At 47.3% G+C, this 15,636-nt stretch overlaps 1 protein-coding gene across 1 annotated transcript in view; it reads left to right on the forward strand.

Moving 5' to 3' along the window:
• The first annotated feature begins 541 nt into the window (after nt 1-541).
• Nucleotides 542-15,636, forward strand: part of LOC106572952 (uncharacterized) — a 77,111-nt gene continuing 62,016 nt past the window's right edge. Inside the window, exon 1 of the mRNA XM_045696555.2 lies at nt 542-882. The gene's annotated coding sequence lies outside the window, so the exon portion shown is untranslated. The remainder of the gene's footprint in view (nt 883-15,636) is intronic.

A 15,636-nucleotide genomic window follows, 5' to 3' on the forward strand; every position in this document is an offset into this window, starting at 1 on the left:
CTGGAACTTGCCAACTGCCAACTGTCTTGTAACAATGTTTCCATTTTTAACCTCAGTGGACAAACAGAGAACTCAGCATAAAATGACAACATTGTAGCTACTCAGGAAATTACAGAATTTTGATTTGAATTTAAGTGTATAAATAAACAAAACAATGACTGATGACTCTTATTCTCCAAAGGAAATGCTGAAAATACAGGACCATACATACAACTTCAAAGACAATTTATCACAAGAAATTCTGGACTTGGTTTTGAGTTGTATCATTTTGCATAGTTTAAATCTGGATACAGTTTAGGTAGCCTACACATCAGCTATAGTGGACCAAACCAATCTTTAAAAATGTTTTATCTGAATAAACACGCCTACTAAACAAATTATAAAACATATCAAGTGATGTAAAAGGACTTATTTTTATACATATTAGATGAGAGATTGAATTATACTATGGTTGTCTTTTTCGCTTGCTGTTTCTACCCCCCTCTGCATCTGACCATTTGGTATCGCCGCAACAAGTCGCTGTGTACAGAGTCTCTAAACCAAGCCGAGAGAGAGAGAGACAGAGAGAGAGAGAGAGAGACAGAGAGAGAGAGAGACAGAGAGGTGGCTGCGCCCCGCAGGACGGAGAAACACACAAGACAAACGCTTTTATGGATTTTTAAACGAGGACTTTGAGAAGTTTCATCCGCGCGTTTTAATTGACACATTTCGTCATTTATTTACATGATTGTGTTGTGGCATACCGGATGCGGTGTTACGAGCGCTATGGGAATATACTGTATACATTGAAAGGGTTGGTTCGGTTAATACATACCTGTGTTGACGTAGATCTTCGCTCCGCATGCTGTATAGTCCACCGGGTAGTTTAAACAACATATCAAGGTAATCAGCCGTAACTTACAGTATGTATTCTTCAATGTCATTTCCTACAATACACGTTTGTTGTTTAATATCACATTGTTGAATGTTAACAACAGCAATCCATGTTCACGTTTGGAAACCCCGTGTCAAAAGTTTACATTTTTTTTAAATTTATTTTCCAAACAAGAGGAAAGGCACATCTCAGCAGGAAAGGCACCACTGTAGGTTTTTAATTAAATATTATATATTAAATTATTTGTCAGTGCCAACCTGTTATTGATTAGGTCGTTACTTTGATATGACTATGTGTTATTTAAGACTGGCTCCATGTGCTGATCCTCTGAATCAACATGTTGGTGTAGGATTGCTTGGCCAAAAGCAAGGGTCATTGTTAACATTTGTCTTTGGGAAAGTAGTACTACGCTGTAATCCCAACCTGAGCATACTGTTGATACTTCAGCATACTGTTGATACTTCTGCACCGGGGGCCACAGCCAGAGAGATAACCTACTGTGTGTGATGCTGTTGATATTTCTGCACCGGGGCCACAGCCAGAGATTGTCTGCTGTGTGTGATACTGTTGATACTTCTGCACCGGGGCTCCAGCCAGAGAGATAACCTACTGTGTGTGATACTGTTGATACTTCTGCACCGGGGCCACAGCCAGAGATTGTCTGCTGTGTGTGATACTGTTGATACTTCTGCACTGGGGCTCCAGCCAGAGAGATAGCCTACTGTGTGTGTGATACTGTTGATATTTCTGCACCGGGGCCACAGCCAGAGAAATATCCTACTGTGTGTGTGATGCTGTTGAAACTTCTGTATTGGGGCCACAGCCGGAGAGATAGTCTACTGTGTGTGTGATGCTGTTGATACTTCTGCACTGGGGCCACAGCCAGAGAGATAACCTACTGTGTGTGATGCTGTTGATATTTCTGCACCGGGGCCACAGCCAGAGATTGTCTACTGTGTGTGATACTGTTGATACTTCTGCACCGGGGCTCCAGCCAGAGATATAACCTACTGTGTGTGATACTGTTGATACTTCTGCACCGGGGCCACAGCCAGAGATTGTCTGCTGTGTGTGATACTGTTGATACTTCTGCACTGGGGCTCCAGCCAGAGAGATAGCCTACTGTGTGTGTGATACTGTTGATATTTCTGCACCGGGGCCACAGCCAGAGAAATATCCTACTGTGTGTGTGATGCTGTTGAAACTTCTGTATTGGGGCCACAGCCGGAGAGATAGTCTACTGTGTGTGTGATGCTGTTGATACTTCTGCACTGGGGCCACAGCCAGAGAGATAACCTACTGTGTGTGATGCTGTTGATATTTCTGCACCGGGGCCACAGCCAGAGATTGTCTACTGTGTGTGATACTGTTGATACTTCTGCACCGGGGCTCCAGCCAGAGATATAACCTACTGTGTGTGATACTGTTGATACTTCTGCACCGGGGCCACAGCCAGAGATTGTCTGCTGTGTGTGATACTGTTGATACTTCTGCACTGGGGCTCCAGCCAGAGAGATAGCCTACTGTGTGTGTGATACTGTTGATATTTCTGCACCGGGGCCACAGCCAGAGAAATATCCTACTGTGTGTGTGATGCTGTTGATACTTCTGCATTGGGGCCACAGCCGGAGAGATAGTCTACTGTGTGTGTGATGCTGTTGATACTTCTGCACCGGGGCCACAGGCCGGAGAGACTAGTCTACTGTGTGTGTGATGCTGTTGATACTTCTGCACCGGGGCCACAGCCAGAGAGATATCCTACCGTGTGTGATACTGTTGATACTTCTGCACCGGGGCCACAGCCAGAGAGATAGTCTACTGTCTGTGATACTGTTGATACTTCTGCACCGGGGCCACAGCCAGAGAGATAGCCTATTGTGTGTGTGCAGCAGGCTATCTGTGTTATTACTGTAGATAGAAGTAAAATCAAAGGTCAGAGTTTAGATCTGTGTTTATTTAAATCTACTACAGTTTTTAAATGTCTAAGTTAGTATCCATAGCAATCCCCTAGTATATACTGTACTTTATAGTGGTACCTACTGATGATGGTAAACTACACTATGTTTATGTCTGAGCTCTGTCTATACTGGTAGATACTGATGATGGTAGCTGTCCTGCGCACTGGCTGGTTGAGCAGGAAAGTTCAGGGAATAGGAGGGAAGAGGGGTGAGGGAGAGGAGAGGGGAAGGGAGAGTGGAGAGTGGTTGTGTGTATGATCTGTTTGTAGATGTGGGTGAACAGATTCTAGTCTCTGTGGGTGAACAGACTCTCTAGTCTCTGTGGGTGAACAGATTCTAGTCTCTGTGGGTGAACAGATTCTAGTCTCTGTGGGTGAACAGATTCTAGTCTCTGTGGGTGAACAGATTCTAGTCTCTGTGGGTGAACAGATTCTAGTCTCTGTGGGTGAACAGATTCTAGTCTCTGTGGGTGAACAGATTCTAGTCTCTGTGGGTGAACAGACTCTCTAGTCTCTGTGGGTGAACAGATTCTAGTCTCTGTGGGTGAACAGATTCTAGTCTCTGTGGGTGAACAGATTCTAGTCTCTGTGGGTGAACAGATTCTAGTCTCTGTGGGTGAACAGATTCTAGTCTCTGTGGGTGAACAGATTCTAGTCTCTGTGGGTGAACAGATTCTAGTCTCTGTGGGTGAACAGATTCTAGTCTCTGTGGGTGAACAGACTCTCTAGTCTCTGTGGGTGAACAGATTCTAGTCTCTGTGGGTGAACAGATTCTAGTCTCTGTGGGTGAACAGATTCTAGTCTCTGTGGGTGAACAGATTCTAGTCTCTGTGGGTGAACAGATTCTAGTCTCTGTGGGTGAACAGATTCTAGTCTCTGTGGGTGAACAGATTCTAGTCTCTGTGGGTGAACAGATTCTAGTCTCTGTGGGTGAACAGACTCTCTAGTCTCTGTGGGTGAACAGATTCTAGTCTCTGTGGGTGAACAGATTCTAGTCTCTGTGGGTGAACAGATTCTAGTCTCTGTGGGTGAACAGATTCTAGTCTCTGTGGGTGAACAGATTCTAGTCTCTGTGGGTGAACAGATTCTAGTCTCTGTGGGTGAACAGATTCTAGTCTCTGTGGGTGAACAGACTCTCTAGTCTCTGTGGGTGAACAGATTCTAGTCTCTGTGGGTGAACAGATTCTAGTCTCTGTGGGTGAACAGATTCTAGTCTCTGTGGGTGAACAGACTCTCTAGTCTCTGTGGGTGAACAGATTCTAGTCTCTGTGGGTGAACAGATTCTAGTCTCTGTGGGTGAACAGATTCTAGTCTCTGTGGGTGAACAGACTCTCTAGTCTCTGTGGGTGAACAGATTCTAGTCTCTGTGGGTGAACAGATTCTAGTCTCTGTGGGTGAACAGATTCTAGTCTCTGTGGGTGAACAGATTCTAGTCTCTGTGGGTGAACAGATTCTAGTCTCTGTGGGTGAACAGATTCTAGTCTCTGTGGGTGAACAGATTCTAGTCTCTGTGGGTGAACAGACTCTCTAGTCTCTGTGGGTGAACAGATTCTAGTCTCTGTGGGTGAACAGATTCTAGTCTCTGTGGGTGAACAGATTCTAGTCTCTGTGGGTGAACAGATTCTAGTCTCTGTGGGTGAACAGACTCTCTAGTCTCTGTGGGTGAACAGATTCTAGTCTCTGTGGGTGAACAGATTCTAGTCTCTGTGGGTGAACAGATTCTAGTCTCTGTGGGTGAACAGATTCTAGTCTCTGTGGGTGAACAGATCTCTAGTCTCTGTGGGTGAACAGATTCTAGTCTCTGTGGGTGAACAGATTCTAGTCTCTGTGGGTGAACAGATTCTAGTCTCTGTGGGTGAACAGATTCTAGTCTCTGTGGGTGAACAGATTCTAGTCTCTGTGGGTGAACAGATTCTAGTCTCTGTGGGTGAACAGATTCTAGTCTCTGTGGGTGAACAGATTCTAGTCTCTGTGGGTGAACAGACTCTCTAGTCTCTGTGGGTGAACAGATTCTAGTCTCTGTGGGTGAACAGATTCTAGTCTCTGTGGGTGAACAGATTCTAGTCTCTGTGGGTGAACAGATTCTAGTCTCTGTGGGTGAACAGATTCTAGTCTCTGTGGGTGAACAGATTCTAGTCTCTGTGGGTGAACAGATTCTAGTCTCTGTGGGTGAACAGATTCTAGTCTCTGTGGGTGAACAGATTCTAGTCTCTGTGGGTGAACAGACTCTCTAGTCTCTGTGGGTGAACAGATTCTAGTCTCTGTGGGTGAACAGATTCTAGTCTCTGTGGGTGAACAGATTCTAGTCTCTGTGGGTGAACAGATTCTAGTCTCTGTGGGTGAACAGATTCTAGTCTCTGTGGGTGAACAGATTCTAGTCTCTGTGGGTGAACAGATTCTAGTCTCTGTGGGTGAACAGACTCTCTAGTCTCTGTGGGTGAACAGATTCTAGTCTCTGTGGGTGAACAGATTCTAGTCTCTGTGGGTGAACAGATTCTAGTCTCTGTGGGTGAACAGACTCTCTAGTCTCTGTGGGTGAACAGATTCTAGTCTCTGTGGGTGAACAGATTCTAGTCTCTGTGGGTGAACAGATTCTAGTCTCTGTGGGTGAACAGACTCTCTAGTCTCTGTGGGTGAACAGATTCTAGTCTCTGTGGGTGAACAGATTCTAGTCTCTGTGGGTGAACAGATTCTAGTCTCTGTGGGTGAACAGATTCTAGTCTCTGTGGGTGAACAGATTCTAGTCTCTGTGGGTGAACAGATTCTAGTCTCTGTGGGTGAACAGATTCTAGTCTCTGTGGGTGAACAGATTCTAGTCTCTGTGGGTGAACAGACTCTCTAGTCTCTGTGGGTGAACAGATTCTAGTCTCTGTGGGTGAACAGATTCTAGTCTCTGTGGGTGAACAGATTCTAGTCTCTGTGGGTGAACAGATTCTAGTCTCTGTGGGTGAACAGATTCTAGTCTCTGTGGGTGAACAGATTCTAGTCTCTGTGGGTGAACAGATTCTAGTCTCTGTGGGTGAACAGATTCTAGTCTCTGTGGGTGAACAGACTCTCTAGTCTCTGTGGGTGAACAGATTCTAGTCTCTGTGGGTGAACAGATTCTAGTCTCTGTGGGTGAACAGATTCTAGTCTCTGTGGGTGAACAGACTCTCTAGTCTCTGTGGGTGAACAGATTCTAGTCTCTGTGGGTGAACAGATTCTAGTCTCTGTGGGTGAACAGATTCTAGTCTCTGTGGGTGAACAGATTCTAGTCTCTGTGGGTGAACAGATTCTAGTCTCTGTGGGTGAACAGATTCTAGTCTCTGTGGGTGAACAGACTCTCTAGTCTCTGTGGGTGAACAGATTCTAGTCTCTGTGGGTGAACAGATTCTAGTCTCTGTGGGTGAACAGATTCTAGTCTCTGTGGGTGAACAGATTCTAGTCTCTGTGGGTGAACAGATTCTAGTCTCTGTGGGTGAACAGATTCTAGTCTCTGTGGGTGAACAGATTCTCTAGTCTCTGTGGGTGAACAGATTCTAGTCTCTGTGGGTGAACAGATTCTAGTCTCTGTGGGTGAACAGATTCTAGTCTCTGTGGGTGAACAGATTCTAGTCTCTGTGGGTGAACAGACTCTCTAGTCTCTGTGGGTGAACAGATTCTAGTCTCTGTGGGTGAACAGATTCTAGTCTCTGTGGGTGAACAGATTCTAGTCTCTGTGGGTGAACAGATTCTAGTCTCTGTGGGTGAACAGATTCTAGTCTCTGTGGGTGAACAGACTCTCTAGTCTCTGTGGGTGAACAGATTCTAGTCTCTGTGGGTGAACAGATTCTAGTCTCTGTGGGTGAACAGATTCTAGTCTCTGTGGGTGAACAGACTCTCTAGTCTCTGTGGGTGAACAGATTCTAGTCTCTGTGGGTGAACAGATTCTAGTCTCTGTGGGTGAACAGATTCTAGTCTCTGTGGGTGAACAGATTCTAGTCTCTGTGGGTGAACAGATTCTAGTCTCTGTGGGTGAACAGATTCTAGTCTCTGTGGGTGAACAGATTCTAGTCTCTGTGGGTGAACAGATTCTAGTCTCTGTGGGTGAACAGATTCTAGTCTCTGTGGGTGAACAGATTCTAGTCTCTGTGGGTGAACAGATTCTAGTCTCTGTGGGTGAACAGATTCTAGTCTCTGTGGGTGAACAGAGTCTCTAGTCTCTGTGGGTGACAATGGTAGATTCCCTCCCCAATCAGCTGTACTTATTGATTGATTCCCTCCCCAATCAGCTGTACTTATTGATTGAGGAGGGTATTCTGTATGGTTGGGGACAGGGAGGAGGGTATTCTGTATGTTGGGGACAGGGAGGAGGGTATTCTGGAGGAGGGTATTCTGTATGGTTGGGGACAGGGAGGAGGGTATTCTGTATGGTTGGGGACAGGGAGGAGGGTATTCTGTATGGTTGGGGACAGGGAGGAGGGTATTCTGTATGTTGGGGACAGGGAGGAGGGTATTCTGTATGTTGGGGACAGGGAGGAGGGTATTCTGTATGGTTGGGACAGGGAGGAGGGTATTCTGTATGTTGGGGACAGGGAGGAGGGTATTCTGTATGTTGGGGACAGGGAGGAGGGTATTCTGTATGGTTGGGGACAGGGAGGAGGGTATTCTGTATGGTTGGGGACAGGGAGGAGGGTATTCTGTATGTTGGGGACAGGGAGGAGGGTATTCTGTATGTTGGGGACAGGGAGGAGGGTATTCTGTATGTTGGGGACAGGGAGGAGGGTATTCTGTATGGTTGGGGACAGGGAGGAGGGTATTCTGTATGTTGGGGACAGGGAGGAGGGTATTCTGGAGGAGGGTATTCTGTATGGTTGGGGACAGGGAGGAGGGTATTCTGTATGGTTGGGGACAGGGAGGAGGGTATTCTGTATGTTGGGGACAGGGAGGAGGGTATTCTGTATGGTTGGGGACAGGGAGGAGGGTATTCTGTATGGTTGGGGACAGGGAGGAGGGTATTCTGTATGTTGGGGACAGGGAGGAGGGTATTCTGGAGGAGGGTATTCTGTATGGTTGGGGACAGGGAGGAGGGTATTCCTTATGGTTGGGGACAGGGAGGAGGGTATTCTGTATGTTGGGGACAGGGAGGAGGGTATTCTGTATGTTGGGGACAGGGAGGAGGGTATTCTGTATGGTTGGGGACAGGGAGGAGGGTATTCTGTATGGTTGGGGACAGGGAGGAGGGTATTCTGTATGTTGGGGACAGGGAGGAGGGTATTCTGTATGTTGGGGACAGGGAGGAGGGTATTCTGTATGGTTGGGGACAGGGAGGAGGGTATTCTGTATGGTTGGGACAGGGAGGAGGGTATTCTGTATGGTTGGGGACAGGGAGGAGGGTATTCTGTATTGTTGGGGACAGGGAGGAGGGTATTCTGTATGTTGGGGACAGGGAGGAGGGTATTCTGTATGTTGGGGACAGGGAGGAGGGTATTCTGTATGGTTGGGGACAGGGAGGAGGGTATTCTGTATGTTGGGGACAGGGAGGAGGGTATTCTGGAGGAGGGTATTCTGTATGGTTGGGGACAGGGAGGAGGGTATTCTGTATGTTGGGGACAGGGAGGAGGGTATTCTGTATGTTGGGGACAGGGAGGAGGGTATTCTGGAGGAGGGTATTCTGTATGTTGGGGACAGGGAGGAGGGTATTCTGGAGGAGGGTATTCTGTATGGTTGGGGACAGGGAGGAGGGTATTCTGTATGGTTGGGGACAGGGAGGAGGGTATTCTGTATGTTGGGGACAGGGAGGAGGGTATTCTGTATGTTGGGGACATCGAGGAGGGTATTCTGTATGTTGGGGACAGGGAGGAGGGTATTCTGTATGGTTGGGGACAGGGAGGAGGGTATTCTGTATGGTTGGGGACAGGGAGGAGGGTATTCTGTACATGGGGACAGGGAGGAGGGTATTCTGTATGGTTGGGGACAGGGAGGAGGGTATTCTGTAGCATGGGGACAGGGAGGAGGGTATTCTGTATGTTGGGGACAGGGAGGAGGGTATTCTGTATGTTGGGGACAGGGAGGAGGGTATTCTGTATGGTTGGGGACAGGGAGGAGGGTATTCTGTATGGTTGGGGACAGGGAGGAGGGTATTCTGTACGATGGGGACAGGGAGGAGGGTATTCTGTATGTTGGGGACAGGGAGGAGGGTATTCTGTATGGTTGGGGACAGGGAGGAGGGTATTCTGTATGTTGGGGACAGGGAGGAGGGTATTCTGTATGGTTGGGGACAGGGAGGAGGGTATTCTGTATGGTTGGGGACAGGGAGGAGGGTATTCTGTATGGTTGGGGACAGGGAGGAGGGTATTCTGTATGGTTGGGGACAGGGAGGAGGGTATTCTGTACATGGGGACAGGGAGGAGGGTATTCTGTACATGGGGACAGGGAGGAGGGTATTCTGTATGGTTGGGGACAGGGAGGACGACAGTTTTATCTTAATCTCTTCATTCAAAGACTCAATCACGGACACTCTTACTGACAGTTGTGGCTGCTTTGCATGATGTATTGTTGTCTCTACCTTCTTGCCCTTTGTGCTGTTGTCTGTGGCCAATAATGTTTGTATCATGTTTTGTGTTGCTACCATGTTGTGCTGCTGTCATGTTGTGTTTCTACCATGTTGTTGTCATGTTGTGTTGCTACCATGCTGTGTTGTCATGTGTTGCTATGATGTTGTTGTCATGTTGTGTTTCTACCATGTTGTTGTCATGTTGTGTTGCTACCATGCTGTGTTGTCATGTGTTGCTATGATGTTGTTGTCATGTTGTGTTTCTACCATGTTGTGCTGGTGTCATGTTGTGTTGCTATGATGTTGTTGTCATGTTGTGCTGCTACCATGCTGTTGTCATGTTGTGTTGCTACCATGCTGTTGTCATGTTGTGTTGCTACCATGCTGTGTTGTCATGTTGTGTTGCTACCATGCTGTGTTGTCATGTTGTGTTGTCATGTGTTGCTGCCTTGATATGGTGTTGTCATGTTGTGTTTCTACCATGCTGTTGTCATGTTGTGTTGCTACCATGCTGTGTTGTCATGTGTTGCTGCCTTGATGTGTTGTTGTCATGTTGTGTTGCTACCATGCTGTGTTGTCATGTGTTGCTGCCTTGATGTGTTGTTGTCATGTTGTGTTGCTACCATGCTGTGTTGTCATGTGTTGCTGCCTTGATGTGTTGTTGTCATGTTGTGTTGCTACCATGCTGTGTTGTCATGTGTTGCTGCCTTGATGTGTTGTTGTCTGAGGTCTCTCTTTATGTAGTGTTGTCTCTCTTGTCGTGATGTGTGTTTTGTTCTATATTTTTATTTAATTTATTTATATTTTTAATCCCCGCCCCCCGTCCCCGCAGGAGGCCTTCTGGTAGGCCGTCATTGTAAATAAGAATTTGTTCTTAACTGACTTGCCGAGTTATATAAAATAAATGGCTGGGGACAGTCCTCCCCAGCTCCACAGTCCTCCACAGTCCTCCCCAGCTCCACAGTATCCCCAGCTCCACAGTCCTCCACAGTCCTCCCCAGGCTCCACAGTCCTCCACAGTCCTCCCCAGGCTCCACAGTCCTCCCCAGGCTCCACAGTCCTCCCCAGCTCCACAGTCCTCCCCAGCTCCACAGTCCTCCCCAGGCTCCACAGTCCTCCACAGGCTCCACAGTCCTCCCCAGGCTCCACAGTCCACCCCAGCTCCACAGTCCTCCCCAGCTCCACAGTCCTCCCCAGCTCCACAGTCCCCCACAGTCCTCCCAAGGCTCCACAGTCCTCCCCAGCTCCACAGTCCCCCACAGGCTCCACAGTCCCCACCAGTTTCCACAGTCCTCACAGGCTCCAAAGTCCCCACCAGGCTCCACAGTCCCCACAGCCTCCACAGTCCCCACCAGGCTCCACAGTCCTCCACAGTCCACCCCAGCTCCACAGTCCTCCCCAGCTCCACAGTCCTCCCCAGCTCCATAGTCCTCCCCAGCTCCACAGTCCCCCCCAGCTCCACAGTCCTCCACCGGCTCCACAGTCCACCCCAGCTCCAGAGTCCTCTCCAGCTCCACAGTCCTCCCCAGCTCCACAGTCCCCCCCAGCTCCACAGTCCTCCACAGGCTCCACAGTCCTCCTCAGCTCCACAGTTCTCCCCAGCTCCACAGTCCTCCACAGACTCCACAGTCCACCCCAGCTCCACAGTCCTCCCCAGCTCCACAGTCCTCCCCAGCTCCACAGTTCCCTCCAGCTCCACAGTCCCCCCAGCTCCACAGTCCTCCCCAGCTCCACAGTCGTCCCCAGCTCCACTGGCCTCTCCAGGCTCCACAGGCTTTGAATATTCAAATCCTCTCCTATTTGCATTCTCATGTCTCCAGCTGCCCCTTCTCCTCTCATCCTTGTCTTACCTCTCTCCTCTCATCTCTCTCTCCTCTCCTCTCATCCCTCTGTCCTCTCATCCGTCCTCCTCTGTCATCCCTCTGTCCTCCTCTCATCCCTCTGTAATCCCTCTCTACTCTCTTCCCTCTCTCCTCCCCTCTCCTGTCTTCCCTCTGTCCTCCTCTCTCATCCCTCTGTCCTCCTCTCTCATCCTTCTGTCCTCTCCTCTCATCCCTCTGTAATCCCTCTCTCCTCTCTTCCCTCTCTCCTCCTCTCTCTGTGCTGTTCATGTTTTTATTCACTCAATCTCCCTCCCTGTTATCTTTAGCTGTTATCTGTCTGTGTAGCTCCATCTAGAGCAATCACAGTGTTTGAGGGGATCCGTTTGAGCAAGGCGAGGCACAGAATGTCCAATCTGTATCTCTATCACAGAATGAGTGATTAGTAGATCATTGATTCTTCTGTGCATCCCAGCACTTCCTCCCTTCTCTCTCTCTCTCTCTCTCTCTCTCTCTCTCTCTCTCTCTCTCAGCACTTCCTCCCTTCTCTCTCTCTCAGCACTTCCTCCCTTCTCTCTCTCTCAGCACCTCCTCCCTTCTCTCTCTCTCTCCTCTCTCTCTCTCTCTCTCTCTCTCTCTCTCAGCACTTCCTCCCTTCTCTCTCTCTCTCAGCACTTCCTTCTCTCTCTCTCAGCACTTCCTCCCTTCTCTCTCTCTCAGCACATCCTTCTCTCTCTCTCTCCCTCTCTCTCTCTCTCTCTCTCTCTCTCTCTTTCTCAGCACTTCCTCCCTTCATTCATCCCTCTGCCCTCCCCTTTGTCTTTCCAGTCATTCATCATTCAGAACTGCTTCTCCTATTTATTCCACATCCTCCCTTTTGTCTTCCAGGCTTTATTAATCAGCCCCCTTCATCTCTCTCTCTCTTCATCCCTCTCTCCTTCCAGTGGGCTCTGTTTCCACCTCTGTTCATTTGGATCTACAGCCATACTGGAAACGAGGTCAGAGATACCCATCCCCAGGTACAATACACATACACACTGTGTGCCCTAAACCACAAGTATCAGCTACCATAGTGGTAGTATAGTCCTGCTATCTCTCTCTCTCTCTCTGTGTGTTTTCCCTCCTCTCTTTTTCAACATGTAACTACACCTTGTTTCTCAAAGCTGCGATTGTTTTTCCATCAGACCAACCACGGTATTATAATTCTCTGTTCTATTGACCAAAAATATATGTAACTTAAAATCCCTTTGACACTCTCACTGTGGGTTTTTTTACATTTTTTTTAGTAGGAAGACACTTTAGATACTGTGTTGTGTTGTGGAATGTCTTTAGCTCTGAAAGTGTAATAATGAACAAGAGACTGTTTGATGCAGCCGTTCTCCTCCTCCTTCTGTTGCTCTGCAGACTGGGGGGAGACAGGGGGGAGGTACGGGGAGAGAGGGGGAGACTTCAGAGAACATGTGGGGACCAGATGTGTAGGTAGCTGCAGGACCTACTTCTGGTCGTCCTGAGAGAGAGAGAGAAACTGTTACTGACTAGCAGCTCAACCTGAACCTCTACTACGGCTCACCATTGTCATAGTGATTTAACCATTCTATATATATTCTATTCTATGGGCCTATGGGTATATCCTACCTATGGGTATATCCTAGCGATGGGTTCTTTATCCTACCTATGGGTTCTTTATCCTACCTATGGGTATATCCTACCTATGGGTATATCCTAGCGATGGGTTCTTTATCCTACCTATGGGTTCTTTATCCTACCTATGGGTATATCCTACCTATGGGTATATCCTACCTATGGGTTCTTTATCCTACCTATGGGTATATCCTACCTATGGGTTCTTTATCCTACCTATGGGTTCTTTATCCTACCTATGGGTATATCCTACCTATGGGTATATCCTACCGATGGGTATATCCTACCTATGGGTTCTTTATCCTACCGATGGGTTCTATCTCCTACCTATGGGTTCTTTATCCTACCTATGGGTTCTTTATCCTAACTATGGGTTCTTTATCCTACCTATGGGTTCTTTATCCTACCTATGGGTTCTTTATCCTACCTATGGGTATATCCTAGCGATGGGTATATCCTACCTATGGGTTCTTTATCCTACCTATGGGTTCTTTATCCTAACTATGGGTTCTTTATCCTACCTATGGGTATATCCTACCGATGGGTTCTTTATCCTACCTATGGGTATATCCTACCTATGGGTTCTTTATCCTACCTATGGGTATATCCTACCTATGGGTATATCCTACTGATGGGTTCTTTATCCTACCTATGGGTTCTTTATCCTACCTATGGGTTCTTTATCCTAGCGATGGGTTCTTTATCCTACCTATGGGTTCTTTATCCTACCTATGGGTATATCCTAGCGATGGGTATATCCTACCTATGGGTTCTTTATCCTAGCGATGGGTTCTTTATCCTACCTATGGGTTCTTTATCCTACCTATGGGTATATCCTACCTATGGGTTCTTTATCCTACCTATGGGTTCTTTATCCTACCGATGGGTTCTTTATCCTACCTATGGGTTCTTTATCCTACCGATGGGTTCTTTATCCTACCTATGGGTATATTCTACCTATGGGTATATCCTATCTATGGGTATATCCTACCTATGGGTTCTTTATCCTACCTATGGGTTCTTTATCCTACCTATGGGTTCTTTATCCTACCTATGGGTTCTTTATCCTACCTATGGGTTCTTTATCCTACCTATGGGTTCTTTATCCTACCTATGGGTTCTTTATCCTACCTATGGGTTCTTTATCCTACCTATGTCTTGTATCATGCCAGTTAGAGTAGTTGGTTTGACTGGCGAGAGTGTTTGGAATGGTATGTTGGAGGTGGTAGTTTAAGAAGGAGACAAAGGAACCAGAGAGAGAATTTCAACATTCTAAAACACCCTCCTATCATAAGGGTTCATTTCATTGTTTGTTTTATAACAGCCTTCATGTTCTGCTCGGTTCAGAATGATGGATTACACTGTTTTACTGCGGTGGTGATGTCCATACAACAACATGCCCTGCCCTGACCCTACGCTGACCCTGCCCTGACCCCGAGCTATGCTCAGCTCATCTCCTAGAGACAACAAAGGCTCTTAAGGCATACAGGGACAGCGAATCTAGAGGAAGCACCATGTGTCCCTCCCCACCTGTCCCTCTCGTCCATGACAGCAGCAGCCTTTCACTATTAAAAACAAATGGACTGTGCTGGTTAAACAGCAGTTTACGGTGTTGTTAAATACCGTGGCTGAGCCTGTAGTGACACCCCATTCCAATACAGTGCACTACTTTATACCAGCATGGTACTACCGTCAGGTGTCTATAGCAACATGGGTATTACCGTCAGGTGTCTATAGCAACATGGGTATTACCATCAGGTGTCTATAGCAACATGGGTATTACCGTCAGGTGTCTATAGCAACATGGGTATTACCGGCAGGTGTCTATAGCAACATGGGTATTACCGTCAGGTATCTATAGCAACATGGGTATTACCATCAGGTGTCTATAGCAACATGGGTATTACCGTCAGGTATCTATAGCAACATGGGTATTACCATCAGGTGTCTATAGCAACATGGGTATTACCGTCAGGTGTCTATAGCAACATGGGTATTACCGTCAGGTGTCTATAGCAACATGGGTATTACCGTCAGGTGTCTATAGCAACCTGGGTATTACCGTCAGGTGTCTATAGCAACATGGGTATTACCGTCAGGTGTCTATAGCAACATGGGTATTACCGTCAGGTGTCTATAGCAACATGGGTATTACCATCAGGTGTCTATAGCAACATGGGTATTACCATCAGGTGTCTATAGCAACCTGGGTATTACCGTCAGGTGTCTATAGCAACATGGGTATTACCATAAGGTGTCTATAGCAACACGGGTATTACCATCAGGTGTCTATAGCAACATGGGTATTACCGTCAGGTGTCTATAGCAACATGGGTATTACCATCAGGTGTCTATATCTATAGCAACCTGGGTATTACCGTCAGGTGTCTATAGCAACATGGGTATTACCATCAGGTGTCTATAGCAACATGGGTATTACCATCAGGTGTCTATAGCAACCTGGGTATTACCGTCAGGTGTCTATAGCAACATGGGTATTACCGTCAGGTGTCTATAGCAACATGGGTATTACCATCAGGTGTCTATAGCAACATGGGTATTACCGTCAGGTGTCTATAGCAACATGGGTATTACCGTCAGGTGTCTATAGCAACATGGGTATTACCATCAGGTGTCTATAGCAACATGGGTATTACCATCAGGTGTCTATAGCAACCTGGGTATTACCGTCAGGTGTCTATAGCAACATGGGTATTACCATAAGGTGTCTATAGCAATACGGGTATTACCATCAGGTGTCTATAGCAACATGGGTATTACCGTCAGGTGTCTATAGCAACATGGGTATTACCATCAGGTGTCTATAGCA

Source organism: Salmo salar, chromosome 15, assembly GCF_965601325.2.
Source record: "Salmo salar chromosome 15, fSalSal1, whole genome shotgun sequence".
NCBI lineage: Eukaryota > Metazoa > Chordata > Actinopteri > Salmoniformes > Salmonidae > Salmo > Salmo salar.